Source organism: Molothrus aeneus, chromosome 13 (genome assembly GCF_037042795.1).
Source record: "Molothrus aeneus isolate 106 chromosome 13, BPBGC_Maene_1.0, whole genome shotgun sequence".
NCBI classification, from domain to species: domain Eukaryota; kingdom Metazoa; phylum Chordata; class Aves; order Passeriformes; family Icteridae; genus Molothrus; species Molothrus aeneus.
Window position 1 is genome coordinate 4,073,157 of NC_089658.1, and position 19,276 is coordinate 4,092,432.

Here is a 19,276-nt window from a genome sequence, read left to right on the forward strand (position 1 = left end):
AGAGGGCCCCAAAATAGTCTTAAGTGGGACAAAATATGATTACCAAAAAAATTAGGGTTATATCATTAACTGACATGACTTTTTTCCCCCTTTCCAATCTAAAGCAAACATTTATTCTCCTGATGAAAGATGAGATTCTTTCCCATAAGTCTGGAAAAAGAACTTCAATTCTACAATTCTGATTAATTTCTTCTTATTATTTATTATACTGGCTTGTCATATCTTACATGAATTGCAGCAATTTCTTATCTCAAGCTCAGCAAAGAGAAGTTGGAGTCTATTCTGTCACGTTTCCCACATATTGAAACAGTGAGGATTTAGTCAAATATTGGTTATCTCAGTTTCATTTCAGCAGCAGCATGAGTCATGTGCAGTAGCAGCTACAACATACTGCAGTAAATGCACCCAGAGCCAGCACAATCTCTGCTCCAGAGATTTTAGGAGGTTACCTATGATGGTTACTGACTAGATGTCAGGGCTGGAAAAAATGCATTCCAATATGCCAATATTTCAGGACTTCTGGAGACTCTGAACCTTTGCTCCTCTGCTCTAGAAATCTCACAGAATTTGTGATTATTGAGATATTCCAACAAGATGTTTGTATATTTGAAGAGATGGTAGCATTAAACTGAATATCCTACTTCAGTAAGTCTTACTTTTTTATCCTTTAGGTATCAGGAGGTACCTTTGTAAATGTCCTGGATAAGAGAAAATTCAAACAAGGCAGACTGCTCTTAAAGCAAGACGGGGAGAACTGGGGCAGAAGAGCAGCACCACAGCCAGGGTAGAATACAAGTAAGGAAACAACACCCCTAAAACGACAAACTACAAAGCTTGTACTCCAAGCTTTCTTCTCTCACCTCCATGTGCCACTATCCCGCACTGGGAACACCCTCCTGGCTCCCCAGTTTTCCTGTCAGAAATGCAGTGTTAGCAAACTCCAGATTTGGAAGTGTGACAGAAGATTCACAGTTTACTGTTTCCAGCACCTTGCTCTGTGTTGATCTGTTTTCTGTCCTGTACAGTCTCATGCCATTACCAGAACTTGTTTTGCACAGCTCTCTCTCCACTGCTTTCCCAGCTGTGGAGATTGACAGTTGCCATACATTGCTAGGCACAGCACATCCTCCATATTGGTATGGGGCACTGATGCTGTTACATCAGGAACTCAGCCTTTGCTGAACACAGAATTATGGCCTGGACACCAGCCTGAGATTACTTAGCCTATTCTTACACAAAGTCCATTCTCCCCAAATCTCTCTCATTTCCATTACTAGATGTTTTGCCAATTACTGGATTTCAGCAAACAATACTCCAAAGTTAAGAAGAAATACACTGCCTTATATCCAAGGCTTCAAAACAGCAGCCACGGGAATTCCAAGAGGAACAAATAGTTTATTTCTTAAGTAACAAACACAAAAATTCACAAAACCCCCACTAATTCATGCCATACTACTTACCTGAAATAAAAGGAACTACAGAACAGACACAGCCAAGTCAGACCTGCTTTAACCACCATTTGGTTAAGACTGAGAGCCCCTCCAAACAAAGCCTGGCAAGTTCTACAGATGACATTTTGAAGGGCAGTTGAAAACTGCTGAATTTCTTTTGGCTGCAAACAATCCCTCAGACACCACCGTATAATTAAAGCTATGAATTTATCATCTTTTCATATTTGAACACAATAATAAAACAAAAGTAGACTTTTCCCCTGTTAATTCACTAAATTGCTGAGAAATCCTCTGTGTTTTGCACTTGTTAGGGGAAGAAAAAAAATGGAAAAAAGGATCCAGAAATAAATCCTGTCAGTCTTAAGCCTCTTGAAGTCAACTAATAACCAGCACTTTGACTACCCTCATTCTCTTATGCACTTCACAGGTTTTTGTTGTCAGCCACAATGCCTTCTGCCACTCAATCTTGTGACCAAACCATCCTTTGCCATTTTCATGCTATCCCAGTATCCTGAGCTGCAGGCTAAGGGTGCCCACTGCTCACCTCATTACCTATCCCAGCCATGATGCACAAAAGGCACATTCCAATGTCTTAGATTTCCATTCCTTTTTACATGAAGAAACAGTATAAACAATCCAAGTCACAGGAATTTCAGAAATAGTGAAATATAAGATTTATTTTGCAATTCACTGTATGCCAGGAGAGATGTATGGTCCAAAAGACTGAAATCAGTCAGCCAAGTCAGCTTTTGCCACAGTCTCCTGCAGAACAGTGCAGGATTATTTGTTTCTAGGATTAAAATCATTAATGAAGGCAACACAGCACAGGCTGTTTTTAACATATTTGCTGTTAAAACACTCTAGCCAATAATGCTCCTAATGTTTCTGAAAGACAGGTTTTTTTCCAAGTACATCAGAACTTACAAATGTAAGGTCTAGGAACAAAAAAGATTTCCTAAAACATTTAGAGCTTGGAAGAAACTTGGAAGGTATTCCACAGTTAAATGGTTTTGTTTCCCTATACCACAGAATGAAGATTTCTCACAAATAAACACACTCAAAAGTAGGTGCAGCTGCAACTCATCAAAAGCTGTCCTTGTCAAAGTGCTACCAAGTAGAGCTTCAGAAATCAAATGTCAGTCCCAGCTTTGAACAGCTAAAACAACAGCTATGAACAATGCAAGTTATTCCTTTAACAAGAATTAGTCATCTGTGGGATTAATGTGCATACAAATAGCTTTACCATATACATCCCAACAATCCCATTATGCAAGAGATTAAAACAGACTAGTCTGGTAATGAAATGCTTATCACCAGACCTGTCCCACTGGCAGTGCCTGCACAAACCCAGATGTGGCTGCTCTGCCCCCACAATTCCAGGTCCAGAATCAGACTACAGGTTGCACCACAGAGTACAGAATATGCAGAGTTGGAAAGGACCCACAAGGACCACGGAGCCCAAGTCCAGCAAAAACCAACAGGTGCCATCAGAGCCAGCAGTGCTGCTGGTGGCACTGGGCAGGAAGGAGCCACAACCCCCCAGTGTGGCCAACACTGCCCATCCTGCCATGGAGCCTGACCTACAGCAATAAAGCTTTAACTGACTGTGTATTGCAAATGGCCATCAACTAGCCTTACCTGCTTCCATAAACCAATCCTCTGGAAAAACCATCATTTACCTGCTTCCAATCCTCTGGAAAAACCAGGGGCTTCTGAAAACCACCTACACTTAGTAATTCATACCTTGTGAACACTTTGTGTGGAAGTGTGTTTATTGATCGCTCTTCTTGTCTTAAAAATAGCAGAAGCTTAACAGCTTCCATGAACACAAGAAACATTTTCCCTCTCTTTCTAAGGGAAATCACTGAAGTAAAAAAAACAAAAATCTAGAAAGAATGCAGAAAGCAACTTCATTTTGGGACTCCCAAGCCACTCACATTATAAATTGAAACAGCATTTTATTAAAAGGTACATGAACAACTGGGGAAAAAAAGACAACTTTTCTGTATTCACCTACTGCCCTCAAAATTGTAAAGGCCTGTTCCCTTGAGTCACCATCTCTCCCATAGATCACTATCCAGAGTATCTCCATTATTTTATTCTCTAACAATTCCTCACAGCACATGCCACAACACTCAAAAAACCCCAAGCACAGCTCTGTGTGCACTGCAGCCATGCTGAGCAAGAATACTTCAATTTTTCACCCACAGCCTGGAGAGGGCAAGAAGTACAGCAAGAATATTAGAAACTTGGATGAGGCAGTAAGCTTGAGAAAAATCCCATTGAATAACTGGTCCTAAAACACTTCCAATTTAGTCAAGGAGCAGCAATTAGCATGGAAGGCTGAGCTGCTGTGGCAGGTGAGGAGACACACGTGGATAATGAGCGACCCTTCATTTAACTTCACTGTTAACTTCATTTAACTTCACTGGGAACAGACACCGACAAAGGTTACAAAGTCAGCCCCAACACAGCCGTGCACAATTCCCTCCATTCCTGTGCCCTGACAGTAACACTGTGATGCCACACAAGCAAAAGCACAGCTCACAGTCAGGGCTGGCAGCAGCAGCACAGCGAGCTCAGCTCTGGGGGCAGGGCTGGCCATACCCTGCAAGCCTGAGCTGGGCCAGGGAAATCCCCTGCGGAGCACACGGTGTAAACAGTGAGAATCTCTCTCCTTGTGGTTCCTTTATTGCAGAGCACCAGAAATTGTTACAGTCACTTTCTAACAGTCAGGTACAGGAGCTGGACCCGAGCCTCAGGTACTAAAGGAACACGATTCTCTCCTCCCTCTTCTGAGCCATGAAAGGTCATCACCACATACCCTCTGTGTGCTCCACCAGGGGCAACCAAAGGAACAAAAATCCATTTATAACCAGGACAGTGTGGTCAGATCACACAATCTCTCATTTTTCTAACATTTTGCTGGGATCCTATATAAGAGTTAACTTAGGATTTCAAAGACTAACTCAAACACTTTAGACACCATTTTTAAGCCAAACTTCTCAACTATTTCAAGACATGCCAGATTTCTAAGGACAGGGAAAAAAATTACCAGTTTCCCTCAATTTCCTGAACTCTGAAGTTACAGTACCTGCCACCGAGAGATATAGTTCTAGAAATAATGAATATCTCATCCCTTCTAACAGGCATATGATACAGGTGTGAAAAAAGCCAAGAGTAAAACAGCATTTCACTATCATTTCACTATCTTCAAATAGGTTGTGTCCCTACACATGTGGCCAGGATTAAAAAGAAAAGTTATGAAAAATAAATTATTTGTTTTCATCAGCAGTTTATGTTTACACTCCTCAGAAGTTAAGAATGGTCACTTCAGAACAACATAAATGTGCTCTAAAAGTGGTCAAGGGGGTCACATGCAAGGCAAACTAAAAAAAGTTACATTATTTGCAGCTTTATGGATTAATGTCTTAAAATACAGTCTATTTCCCTTTTGTCTTATCCTTTCTCAACTTCTATGTCTGAGTATGTTTCATAACATATATACCCAAACAGCACTACATGTAGATAACTGATAAGCCAATAAATCTATATACATGAGAAATGCATGATAAAAAGTGTTCTTTATTGACAGCCAAAAAAAGCTGGAGGCCGCTACTTTAGAGAGCAGGAGCTCTTTTATTTCTATTTCCCCTGCCCTTGCTCCTTCTCGCCCTAGCGCTGGTTTTCCAGAGGATTGGAATGAATGGCGCCTCGCAAAGCACGAGGCCCCGGTGTCTCCAACCCCAGGGTCGGGGCTTCTTTCTACCACCTCGGAATAAGAGACTTGGTTCCCCAGGAACGAGGAACTGAGTGCGGAAACCTGGAGAGAAGCATCAGAAAATCATGCCGTAATAAATCACCTGCTTGACAAGGGAACGTTAAGTGGACCTACAGAAAGGACAAATAAATAGAACTTAAAAGCCATGAAATATCGCTTTGGGGGAACCGTGGAAAGATATATAATGGAGAACACCGAAAGCCAAGCACTTAGACCCTCATCCGGTTCTTCCCCCTCACCCCCCGTGAGCTCCGGCGGCTCCCCCAGCCCCCCTCACGGCGGGCCAAGGCACCCGCGGCCGCCCGCCGGCTCCTTGCCCGCCGCGGCCGAGGAGGGGCGGCGGGCTCGTCCCTACTGACCTGCCGGCGGCTCTCGGCCAGGGCCGGGGTCGCCGGGGGTGGCCGCGTCCCCTCAGCCGGGTCCCCTCAGCCCGCGCAGCCGCCGCGCCTCCCTCACGCGCACGGCCACCTTACATCCCCGCCTGCTGGGATCTCTCCGCTCCCGCCTCAGCGAGGCCCTCTCGCCTCCCCCGGAGGAGCCCCTCGGGAGAAGGCCCAGCCAAATCAGGAGCACTCCCGGCTCGGCACCTACAGTTCCGCTCCCCTCAGCGGCCCAGCGCGGGGCTGGAATTCAAACCACGAAACGGGACTACTTCACCACCGCAGGCGGAAGCACATGCTTTCTACACACACGCGCGCGCGAACTGACGGAACGTATTTAAAGGCCCGCGCGCGGTGCACGCCGGGAGTTGTAGTCTTCTCGCGGCGGTTCTCCTGGCCGCCCGAAGGCCTCGCACCGCCCCGCGGTGGCGCCACGCCCTCTCACCGCCGGCAGCCAATGAGCGAGCGAGGGGCGGGGCTTCCCGCCGCGGTGCGCGCGCGGGGGGCGGCACCCGGAGTTGGTTGTTGCGCGCGGGCGCGGCGGTCGCAGCCCCGTCCCGGGAGCCGCGTCCTCGCCGGGGCCCGGCGGGAACGGAGCCCCAGTCCCAGCCCGCACGGAGCCTCCGGGGTGCAGCCGCCGCCTCCCCGCGGGAGGCGCTGCGGGGCCGGGGAGCCCCTGCCAGGTGAGAGACGGGAGGGGAGGCCGGGGGGTGGCGGCGGCGGCAGTCAGCTTTCCTCAGCGGGGCCGCGGCGGGGGCAGCGAGCAGGGCTCCGGCGGGGCGCAGCCGCCGCCTGCCCGTCACTCCCTCCCCTCGGGTCCCCCGGCTCCCCTCGCCCCGCCGCGGTCCCGGTCGCAGCGGCGCCCGCAGAGCCCGTCTGGCGCCGGCAGCCGCGCCGGGGCCCCCACGGGGCCGAGCGGCGCCCTCGCCCCCGGGGGCGGCGCGGGGCCCCCGGGTGCTCGCCGGCAGCCCCGGGCGCTGGCCGAGCCCGCAGCGCGGCTGGGAGCGTGCGGCGCCATCCCCCGCCCCGCCGGGGAGCGCCTGCCGCCGCGCTGACACCTTCGAGGAATTTGCCGGGATAGAGCTGCTGGGGGTGCCGGGTGGATGCTGCTCCTGCCGGGGCTCTGTCCCTGCTCTGTTATTATTACCAATTACTGACTTGAAAGGCTTTACGTGTTAGCGCGTACGTGTGTAGCCGCATTCCATCCTCTCGGTCCTTTCTCTCGAAGGTTTCGGATTTGTAGGTGGGTCGGTCTGTTTGCCAGTTTTTATTGAGGGTGAAGTTGAGGCTGGGCTGGGAACGCTGGGATTCGCGTGGGACAACAAGTGAAACGATGTGGATACTTTGCAGTTGTCTGCTACTTGCGGAGCAGCTGATACCTGATGCAGAATGGCCAGGCTGCTCCGAGGTGAGCACAGGGCAAGGAGGAATGTTCTCTGGTGGATCTCTGACCTCGGATTTAATAGGGGCTCCTTCTCAGATAGCATAATTTCTGTTTACTTTAGGTCTTTGCTATTTACTTTTGTAGAGCTCATTCTTCTTTAACCACTTCGTAAGTGCCTCTAAAGTTTTTCCCCTTACTTGCTGTGACTTAAAGGCTGTCTGATGTCTGCTAAAACATTTTATTTCCAGATATTTACAGAAAAAATAACATATGGAGATATATGGGCATGAAGGAAAGAACACACAGTTGTTTTAGGAACCAAGACTTTATGGAATTCCAATAATTAGGTTCTATAGTTAGAAAGTTTACTTTAACTTGCTTAAAATTGCCAGCTGAACAACTGCCTTTGTGACAGACTGGATCTACTTCCTTCTGTGTGACTTTTGCTTGACTTACAATCTCCTCTAGACAGTCTGAATCAAGAGGTGTAGCAAGAGTGGCAAATACTTGTAGAGATTTTATTTGGTTGTTTGGACTTGTTAGAGCTCTTAATCTAGCTTCATACTGGCTTACAAGGTTGTGTCTGTAAAGTAGCTAAGTTGTTTTATCCAGATGAAGCATCTTCCTGGCAGAGTTACTGCTTAGTGTGTTTTTAGGAAAATTTTGTTTTATTCTCTAAAATACAGAACTATGCAAAAAGGAATTACCAGTTTTTCCATGAGTAACTTTCCATGATTAATCTTCTGTATTCATTTCCTGATGGCTTTACCGTATTGCTAGGATATCCCATGTAGATAATTCAGTCACAGATTTCCTGAATTACCTTTTTGGACAGACCTCTTTGGCTCAACTACACCTTCCTCACCTGAGCAGTGGCAGGTGGGGCTCAGGTGATTCCTGAGCCTGGGCAGGAGGTACCAGCTGCAGAACAAGGAACCAGCAGACTTTGCTTCCTGGCCTGGCTGCAGGTAGGCACTTTCACTCAGCTGCAGTTCATAATGGATGCAATGTTTGCATTTCCTTCTACTTTAGAGCATAGAGTTTGTTTGAAGGAACAGCATTTCCTACGTAGCTGCAAGTCTTATGGCTCTTTCAGTGAAAGAGAGCAAAGAGACAAAATACTATTCCCACTTCTTGGGTAATTTGTGTTTCTGACTTTTCAGCTCTTCAGAAAATCCATTTCCACACATGTTTGCTAATATATCTATTATTTCCTGTTTACTTTCCAAGTAAAGGAATTGGTTGGAGTCGGTCATTTAAAGAAAAATAAAGGGGAGGATGCTATTTGGCTAAATGACTCCTAAATGTTGACTAATTTCTTTTTTCTAAAGAGGATAGCAAAATATTATGATAACTCTTGTAATCTATTGATAAGGGTCATAATATTGACAGTTACAGTCGGGCTAGTGATACTGTTCTGTATTGTGCTAGGAAAAATACGTATGTAAAAAACTTCCTCTAACTTAACTTGTAACATGTTTTCTCTACCTTGTTCCTGAATTTACACTCCCGAGTGTCTCCTTTCCTTTTCCTGTTTAGTCTTTGCTCTTAGGCTCCCTTTTCCCTCCAGCTGCCTCTCAGCCCGGTTTAGGATCACACTATCCCATCCCTGCTAATGGCCCACGTTTTCTTTGCCCTTTTCTCTGAAGGGATCTGCAGCTTTCCCCCTTGTCACTGCTTCTCTTGTTCTGATTGCTCTCTGATGAGAGAGGTTGTGTTTCAGGCAGCGCTAATAGTTATTTTTTGATTGTGAGGCTGTTGGAGCCCCTCTGGCAGAGCCCCCAAGGGTTGCCGGGTGGGCTCCGAGGTGCCCCGCGCTGTCCCCCTTGCTGTGCTGCCGGGAATCCTGCCGGGAATCCTGCCGAGCTGCTCCCTCCCGTGCACTCGGTGTGTCAGAGCTGACGTTCGGCTACGGGCAGCGCATCGAAATGCAAATGCCTCGGCTCTGACGCGGAGATGGTGCTGAGCTGGTGCAAAGCGCTGAGAAGGTTGTGGAGTGCCTGTAGTGTGAAAGGAAACAACTGACAGGGGAACTAAAAATGTAACTTTCTTATCTTCCTGCTGTTAACACCTCCAGATGTTTTTAACCTACTTTGAGTACAAAAATAATAATTTGTAGAACGTGTTTTGGTTTAATAACTGTAGCAAAGTTGAGAGAGAGAATGTCAAGTTATTTGCAGCCATATATAGAATTTACTGGCTGTTAGTGGCAGCCAAAAATCACCAGTGAGGGAAATTCCACACTCTGTGTATGTAAAGTCCCGTGGATTTTGGAGGAGGAGCTGTGTAGCCTCGGACCCACGGGAAAAGGCTTTGGGTTCTCCGTGCTGATACCTGGAGGGGTGGATGGAGCCCGTTCTGTGAGTGCATTACTCGGGACAGGCTGCTGCAGGGACCTTGTCTGCAGAGCCTCACTTGGCATTACCAGTCTTCCCACCTTCCTGTGCTCCCGCACAGCTCCTCTGTGAGGACCAGGAGTTGCGCTGGAATTTACATTGGCCTAAGGCTGAAGTACTTCTATTGTTTCATATGGATCAGCACAATAATGCAGAATTTCCATTACCATACAGTTTTATATCTAGAGTGGAAAAATACAGGCTGCAAACTGGAGGAAGAGTTGCTAGTTGACTTTCACTGTTTTAAAGCAGGGTGAAGTGGAGCAAGTCAACAGTGTACACTGGGGAGAACGTGACAGCTTTAGAATCCCTACAACATCAGTGACAAGGATAAATGGCTTGTTTTTACTTGGTAATAATTCTAACTAGTTGTCCAGTATTTGAGCTGCAATTTCCATAAATTGTGGTTTAGCGCCGTGGGCTCTGTGTTTTCCAAATCAAAAGCAGAAATTATCAACTGTGTAAGAAATTTTCAGTTTCCCTTTTGCCTTAGATAGATAAGTAGCTGAGTGACTCAAGCAATTTCTTTTCCCATATCTCTTTAAGTGGACTGGGTTGATTTGAGATTGCCTGATAGTGCAAAATGTGGATAGAGGAAAACTACACAGTGGGTGTAACTCTGAGGTCACCTTCTTTGAATTGAATTTCTCTTGGGATGCATTCAGCTATTATAAAAGTTATCATGTTAGCTCACCAAGTTACAAAATGGATTTACCACAAATGTTTTTGAGTTTGTCTGTTCAGATGACAACAAGAACAACAGGATTTCAGAACCCCTGGGATCCTCAGGCATCATTTATCTCCTCCTAGTAATCACATATTGCTGTGCAGGATGAAGACAAACTCAGTTTTGAGCCATACCTCTTAGAGAAGTGTTTTGTAATCAATCTATAATGGATTTCCTTTTTTACGTCTTTGGTTCAGGGGAAGTGGGGGGGGGAAGTATTTTATCTACATAAAGTGTAAAAAAAATATAAATATTGTCCAGGAAAGGCATTTTAAAATCTTTCTCTTTGTAGACTTTATCCCATATTTTCCTTAAGAGTAATATTTCAGTTGTAAAGCCTTACATGTGTTTAAATATAAGTGCTGAAAAATGCTCAACTGTCTTAATGCAGTCACTGTTGACTGCAGGAGACATTTTTAGCAAAGTTTTGGAAATCACAGTAAACAAATGGATAAAAATCATGCCAGGCTAAACATTGTAGGCTTCTAGCAATACTTGTTTTAGTAACATCTTGTCTGAGATGCCAGTTCAGTGTGGTGCTAAAAAGTAAGATCACTGACTTGATAAAGTTAGTGCTATTTCAGAAAATACTGCTACTAGCACAGAATTTGCCAAAGCAAGGTTATTGGTGTTCAAGCAGATTTGGGTTATTGTATTGTTGGCTATGGGTTCTGTAGGAAGCTGTTTAGTGTTCACAGTTTGACCTTCCATGTTTTTGTAAAACTGATCTCAATCCTAAAATGTTCCCTCTTGGATGCATGCCTGTATTTACACAGGCCTCTCTGCAAAGCTCCCCAGAGGAGGAAGACAGTCTGTAATGCAGGAGATGTAAGTTCTGCATGTATATATTTATATCCAGCCTTCCAGCTCCCAGGGTCTTGCTGTCAGAAAAGCCTTCAAACACATTTAAAAGACATTTAAATCTTACACTATAAACATGAACAAATATAGACATCCTTCCACACTGGCTTCATGTATATTCCCTCTTAGCATAAGTCTCTGTACATATCACAGATGCTCTTATTGTTGTCTCAGCTGCCAAATTTCCTCTTAGTGAGTGTCATTGTTCTGCTTTTATACTTGTTGGTGTCCTTTCTGGGGGCTTCTGTGGTGCAGCAAGAAGGAAGAAGAGTTTTAAAAATCCATAATCTTCCCCCAGATTGGCCGGGACACTCAGAAACATGTGTGTGAAGGTAATTGAGACACTTCAAATCTCAGTGCCTCTGGAGCTGAAGTTGTCCTTGGGTAACTGTTAAGTCTTTTTGCACCTCTTTCTTCCCCTCAGTTCTGCCTTTCTCTCTACCTCGTTTTAGCCCTTTTAGCCTTTTTGGCATCCTGTTAAAATCACTGATTCTCTCTGTGAAGGCTCAGAATTGCATCCATGTTGCTTTAATAAAGTTTGAAGTTTAATGCAAATATATACAAGCTCAGAGAGAATAAATATTAGTCCAGGAGTTTTCCATGGGGGAGTAAGTCATGTTGTGTAATTGTTTTTCCATTTGCTTTAAACCTTGCTAATTGTCCTTCTGGGCCTTCCTCATCCAGATTGGGTAGTTTTCCTTAAAAACAGGTTGCACAATATTCCCCAGTCTGAGACTTCTAAGGCTGTAACTATATGGTTAAGGAGTGTGACTCCTGCCATTTGGAATGATCTTTGGAGGAGCTGGTTTATTTAATGACTTTTGTTCTGTAAACTGTAGACATTCTGAGTTTTTAGAAGCAGGGAGACAGCTCCTAGTAAAGATGTAGAGAGTGGGGGGCACATCAGAGCTGCCAGTGTGATCATTTACACATGCTGTGATTGTGCAACAGCTTGTGCTATGTTGTAGTCAGTGGAAGAATTCACTGAACTTGGTGTTAAACACACATCCAACGCAGAAATGCTGACTATTTTAGAGCTTTATATATGTAAAATTGTGTTTTCATGCTGGGATTTTTTTTAATTTTTAAATTTGGAATATCAGATTATTAGCAATAAGTCTCAAACCTGCTCTGCTGCTCATGAAGTTGTCAATAACTTACCTTTAAATTGTAACAACAAAAATTGGAAAGTGTTATTGCAGGCCGTGAAGTGAGAGAGGTTCAGGTTTAAGGACAGTGTTTTTGGCTAGAGACGTTTCCTTGGGAAGCACAGAAAACGAAGGCGTGTTAGGGCAAAGCTCACTGAGGCTCCTGCTCCTCTGAATTTTGCCTGGTAAGTATTTCATGTGCAGCAAAGGCAGCATCCCTGAGAGAGAAAATGTCAGCAGAAGCAGAGCTCAGAGCTTCCCCCGTATTTCATTACCTGTGATTCTGGCAGTCCTGTGCCATATCCTCGTTGGCATCTCGCTCCATGCAGCTGTTGGCAGGCAGGGTGCTGGGTCATGGTTCCTTACAAGTAACCCAGTATCTTCTCAGAGCAGCAGCAGATCTCTTCCAAAGGTGGTTCCTTAGTGAGGTGTTCAGTAACTGTGCATCAGGAGGAGTGTTGCACTCTGGTACATAAAGCACCTGTTTTTAGCAGCTGGTAGAGAGACACTGTTATTAACAGTTGCCATGAAAAACCTCCTGCAGCAGCGTTAAGGAGAGATTGCAGAGTGGCCTAGCTGGAGATTCCTCAGCCTCACTGGAGCTTTAGTCATGGTGAGTTCTCCTGTGTTCTTCATAATTCTCTGTTGTTCTGCTTGTTGGAGTGTGGGAAGTGTTTGATTGTTGCTTTCAAAGAGAGGAGCTGAATCAGGTTCCCTTCTGATGGCATTGCCATCAGCATCACAAGGGCATTCAGCAAATGCATTCTTTACATACACGACTGCAAATCATACTGGATTGCATAATGTTGTAAACAGCAAGAAGTGCTGCATAAAAAAAGGTGCCCAGTCCTCACCCCTCATTTTTTTTTTTCCCCACAAGGCTGTAATTTTTCTCTGTAGTACTTGATAGTGATAACATTGGAGGCTTTTTTCCCCACTGAGTCCTTTGCAAATTGACTTCATTGCTTATGGTTGTACATTATCTTTGTTTATCAGTGTAAATCAACAGTGCTATTCCTGAACAATGGAGATAGCAACAGACAGACCTTTTGAAGCCAAATTTGCTGAGTGAGAAGCAGTGTTGTACAGAAACATGGTGGAAAAGATAAACCAGCACAGGTTATCAGGGAGTTCTGCTCAGTCCCCCCAGAGGGGATGATGGAAATGCTGTGGAATAATGGTATTTTCTCAAGTATTCCTGCACAACTGCTGGGGCACCTGGAAGGTTCATGCATACACTAATAATTCTTAGGAGAAATAAAAGTAAACAGGTGATATACCAAAGCAACAGCACTTAAATAAGTGGGAATTAGATTTACTAGATCAAATGTTAGATAATTGGGTTTTCCCCCTGGAGTTCAGTTTCTGCAGTTCAATATTGGTCTGTCTACACAGAGAGCCAACTTGGGGTGCTTTCATTAAAAAGTATTTAAACACCCAAACAGAGTGAGATCTGTAGAACACAGGAGGAAATATGAATCCATATAATGAATTTTGTTGCTTCCAGCAGCAAGCACAGCTTACTGAGGGGGTTATAAGTTCAGTCAATAGTCACTGAATTGTATTGCACAGATAACACATCGAATTTTTTTGTGTTCTGCTGACTAAAAGAGTTGGTGTACATTTTCAATCAAATAATCACAATAGAAGTTTGAAAATATATTGGTAAAATAAGCAGCCAGTTCTCAGTTTATAGCTGCAGTGATTGTGCTGCATGCAAATATCTGAACTATGGATAAAAAATTACTGAACAAGTGAAATAATTGAAAATCAGTATCAGTTTCTAAACCAAGGTAAGCTCTGCTTTTCCAAAAACCAAAGCTTGTCATGAGTGTAGCCACTGTAGAGGAGCACAGTCCCATCCTCCATCTCTCTGCAGCAGATGGATGTGGCTTCTTGGGTTTCTCTTGCTGATAATGAGTGAGAGATGATTGTCCATTCAAGCTGGTGTTTCAAATGAAATGGGAACAGCTATAATTAAAAAACTTTGTTTCTTTCCTATTGTGAATGTGAGGCAAGAGCTGGGTTTTTTTTTTTTTTTTTGTAATTTTCCTGGCTTTCAGTTGCCAGTTTGTCTGTAACTTAGAGTATTTTAAAATCCATAGATTTCAACTCCTAAAGCTGACTTTGCCACATGGGTCAAAGTTTCTTTTCCATCACTATTTTTCCATGAACTCTTGGAGTAATTGTTCTGCAGGCAAGGTAAACGTGTATTATCAGACATACAAATGTTCATTTCATGCTACATGGTAGAAAATCTGCCCCAGCTGCATAATCTGCTACAGCATTCTGAAAAATGACAGCCAGAGGACAGCTCAAAGCCTGGGCAGCTCCTGGATCCTTCCTGGCACACATGGGAGGGGATTTGTGGTCTCAGGGGTGCACTTGCACTCATCAGCCTGCACCTGTAAGTTTTTCTTGAACTTTCTTGGTGTTCTCTTGGCAGTGGGTTTGTGATGGAGCTTAGAAAGGAGGGGTGTCACAGCACCCAAAAGGCACTCTTCTTGTTGATTTGAGAGATGAAGGCACTCTTCTTGTTGATTTGAGAGATGAAGGCACTCTTCTTGTTGATTTGAGAGATGAACTAGAGTCAAGTTGTATTGTGAGAGCTTAAAAAATAGGAGAATGGACAGTGCTGTCTTCCTGAGGTGCCTTCCTCAGGCTGATAAGGAGCCCCACAAACCACAGGAGCTGCTCAGTGCCGTGCTCTGGGTGCCCATGGCAGCAGGGCTCAGGAGCAGAATATACAGGGAACAGAAGGGGTGGCACCTGCTGCACCTGTAAAACCAGCACTCTGGCCTTCAGATCAGGAAAAAATATTGAAATGCAAGTATGCCTTCTGTATTTTTCCTGAGAGAGGAAAGTGAAGGTGTCTTGTGATGCAGAGAGCTCTTTGTGAATGCTGCTTTGCTGGCTGGTGTGCCCCTCCTGTGCCTCACAGCGTGTGCTGGGACCTGGCATAAACATTTCCTTTGGAAGGGCTGCACACAATGTGCACATACAGGGAACATGGTCTCTTCTGCCTCTCTAAGATGTGCTGGAATAAATACATTGTTTTGAAAGGGTTTTTTTCATATTTTTCAGATGAGCAACTCTCTTGAGCTTTGTGCTTTTTATTACATAACATTTAAGTTTTTTTTTAAGTTTGGAGCATGGCCACAAGTTTTTATTTTGTGTTCATAAAGTATTTACTGCTTGTAGCATGTAAAAATGGATACATTTCCCTTTATTCTAGCTCTGTAACACCTCTAATGCCCCAAAGTAGTTTGTTTGGCACCTTTAACTCTGCAGTGTTTTGAGTAGAAAATATTTTATTTAACACTTATAGAATTCAAAATCATTAGAATTTGCTTTATATAAAATTATGACTTTCTGAAGAAATATTAGACAAACTGTGGAAGCTGTTATGTTTTGGAATTTGTATTCAAATTACTCATATTCTCTGCTTTATTTCTTCTTTCACCTCACAATTAAGGGCTGGTGGACAAAGCAAACTTGAGGCTGAAGGGTCTGCTTTGGAATCTGACAAAAAGGCAGTCACTTGGAAAAGAGAGTGTGGCTTTTGGGTGGAGAAAAAAGAATGCCTGAATTGAAGAAACAATTTTAGGTGCTGTGGCTTATTTTGCTGTTTGGTTCTGCAGACCCAGGCAGTTCTGGCATTTCTGTGCATCACCTTCTGTGATTTCATATCTTATTTATACAAATAAGTTTATAGTTTTGTAGGAAACAGTTATTGACTGATCCATTTTAGTATTTGTGGAAGTTAAGCTCTAAATTTTCTGTGAATAGTTCAGGAGGCCTCTCTGTAAATATCTTTGGCCATGAAGATTTGGACAAATGTGATCATCCTACACTATGTTGCTCTGAAATGTACAGCTTAAAAATATTTATATCTCAAAATCAAAATATTGTACAGACTTTCATTCAAAGAGAAGACATTTCTTGTTTTCATCCTGAGAATGGTGTGTGTCTTTGTTCAGATTTATCTGAATGTGGGTATGTATGTCTTGCATATATACTTGTTTGATTGAAGTGACTGTTAATGCTGGCTTAGGAAGTGGTGTTGAATCTTCTGCCGTATTCATGTTTTGGGAAGAGTCCATTTTTATCTTCAGAGTAGTACAGGAGAAGTAGGGGTGATGTAAAAACATTTCACTGTCTGGAGAGTGTGACTGAAGTGCTCATCTTTCCAGGAATTTGCTGGGACTTTGCTTTGCTGAAGTTTTTTTTCTTTAAAGTGCTGTTGAGGAGACTTCTAATGAGCATCCCAGCTGCCTGTGTGTTGGGAGCAGGGAGGCAGCAGAGTGAAATGGCTTTTTAAGTCAGCTCTTCTCAAAACCCAGAACTCCATAATTTACTGATTTTACAAATAAGAGAGCTAAAAGCTTGGCTTGCCTCAAGTCAATTATTCTAGTGTTTAAAAGAGGGCCCAGAGCACTCTCATGGTCTTACTCACTTTGCTAACCCAGCCTTTTGAAAAGAGCCATGGTAAATATTTATTTAGTTGCCATAATAGAGTATGGGAATCTCTTCTAACCTTAGCAGTGAGGCTGCTGCTTCTAAAAGCTTCAAGTCTTTAGTTCAAATGTTAAAGATTTATGGCTTTACATCACAAATTGTTTCCAAAGGCTTCTCCTAGCACTGCTGTATTTTGTTTTTGTAACTGTTGTATTGTCATCTTTCTTGAATAACTTGCTGTCAAAGCGCATGCAAGGTCATGTGTTACGGTCAGTTCAGAGCAAGCACACATTTTGCCAGTTAAATATTTCTCTCTGGGAGCTGCAAGAGCTGCCTTGCATATCAGAAGCTTGCAGTCCAGCCTGCTGATGAGGATTTGCTTTGCTTGTGGCTGAATACTTGATATGTGATTTGGGAGTCGTCTTGGGAATTAATTTCTGTATTGTTCAGCAATTGAAGGAACTTGGGAACTGGGATGATGCTTGGTTTGTTGCTCAGTTTTCAGATTATTTAATCTAAGTGCTCTTTTCCCATCCAGAAATTGAAATTTTGGATTAAAACAGATTTTTGCTATTTTTAGAGCATGGAAGATCCTGCCTTTAAACTCTAAGTCAGAGACTGAATAAATAGTTGTAAGTAAGGAAGGCTCATTTTTACAATTTCCCTTGACCCCAGGATCACATTTTCCATCATTTATGACAAGAGAGAAAGCAGTCTGCTTGCAAAACAGTAAAATGCATTCAAGTCTTTTGGTATTGTCATGCTGTGACAAAAGCTTAATAAGATGAGAATGACTGGCAGAATGATGTGCACTCTCTATTTTTTTAACTCTTCTAGAAAATATACTGAGATCTGAAATGGGGCATAGAGTTCTCAACAAAATGCTGACAGTGACAAAAACTTTGACAATGCAAACATTCTCACTTGTGGAGCTAAATCGGTTGGAAAGAGCAGCCAAAAAGGCAAAGTGGAAATACAGTTGTCTGAAACATTTAGTAGCAATGATCTGCATTAAAATAATTTGCTGCAATTAATTGGTGCTTCCTGCCATTTGTTTTGCACAGCAGATTTCACGTGTGTACCACAGTCTTATCTTAAAGCAAGAAAATGAGGATCTTTCTGGGCTGGCTAATCCTTTATTGCAGAGATTTACTTCTTAATCTTCATTGGAGATTTTGAAGTACTGGCTGGTTTCTAGCAAGCTGATTTAGTTCTTGTTTGATTCGACAATGTACAAAATAGGACTGCTGTAATTAAAGCTTGGTGGAAGCTTTTGGCAAGTCCTGAGTTATTTGTGCAGTAGCATTGTGCTGAGGACACGATGCATTTTAGGGAGGGGAAATCAGAACAATGTGCTGATTTACTTGTGTGGGCTAATATGACTCATTTAGAATGAACTCCTTTAAAAGTTTGGGTTTTTTTAGGAGAAACTGACAGGCTAACCTCAGGTTTCAAATCAGTTTTAAACTGGAAGTCTCCCTTCAATCTGCAAGGCCCTAGCAATTCTCCATGGTTGGGGTCAGCAGTTTACAAACACTGCCTGGACCAATGATCTGTGAAATCAATCTTTGAGTCTTCCTGCTGCTGCCTTTAAACAGTTTCATTGATGGCAAAGTAGAAATGACTCAGGCTTTGGGATGTGATTATAAAAATTCTAAAGCTTAAAACATACAGAAGACAAAATGTTGATGCTTGGAAAGTTTCTTCACAATTGGAATGAGAGAGTTTTGGTCCTGACATTTTCTGGAGGTTTGTCACAAGATCCTGAACAGAATTACTTTGCTAATGTTGCTGTTGCATAAATATATTGGAGACATTTTGCCCACCTTTCAAATTGAAACCATGGTATGAATGAGTCAGCTGGCTGGCTGCTTGCATGCTAAAGCTAACATTTTGTGGGTTCAGATACTTAATAGCTTTTTTTCTGTGAATGAAGAAGATGGATTAATTTATATACCACGCATCCTAGTCAGAGAGAAGGCAGTAGTTTGAAAGCCCAGTGAAGCAGTGGTTATAGATGCCACACAATCTGCTCCTCTTGTTGAAGACAGTTCTTTAAAGCTGGGCTGCCGTGGCTCCTTCACCTCGAGCTCAGTGCCTCTGTTAATCACACATGCTTTCTGCTCTTGCTTCAAGCATCTGTGACAACTGGCTTATTGTCCCACCCAGTGCCCATGGTGTCTCATATTAAGCCATTTTTTTCCAAAGCAATTGTTTTGAGTGAAGGTTCTTGCATACTGACTCCAGCCAGCATTCTTCACTCTGGCAGTGGATTTGGATATCCCTCTGAAGGGTTCACATCTTTGATTCATTGCTCATCTTTTGCACTTGTATTTTCTTTATTCTTTCTTTCAACACAGCATATCTCTAAAACACTGTGTGTTCTGGCTTGTAGGATTCACTTCGGTGTAAGTGAAAACAAAAGTGTTATGAAAATCATGGTCCTGTTGGGAAACTGCTGGACCCTGTTGCAAAGCTTGGTGTTGTTGGCTTTTCCCCAGTGCCAGAGGAAGTGATGCTCTCAGGTCTGGGAGGCACAGGGCTGCCTCCCGTGGAGCTGGAGCTGTGTCAGAGGCAGAGCAGCTGCTGGCCGTGTCCCAGGCTCGGGGCTGTGGCCATACAAGGAGCTGCTCTGTCTGATCCCCGTGTTCCATGTGTGTTAAAGTTCATGGGGCTCTGCTCTGGGGGTC

General features: G+C 43.6%; 1 protein-coding gene across 1 annotated transcript in view; it reads right to left on the reverse strand.

The window, feature by feature from the left end:
- Positions 1 to 5,719, reverse strand: part of HMG20A (high mobility group 20A) — a 40,057-nt gene extending 34,338 nt beyond the window's left edge. The window contains exon 1 of the mRNA XM_066558630.1: positions 5,592 to 5,719. The gene's annotated coding sequence lies outside the window, so the exon portion shown is untranslated. The remainder of the gene's footprint in view (positions 1 to 5,591) is intronic.
- Between the last annotated feature and the right edge of the window lie 13,557 nt (positions 5,720 to 19,276).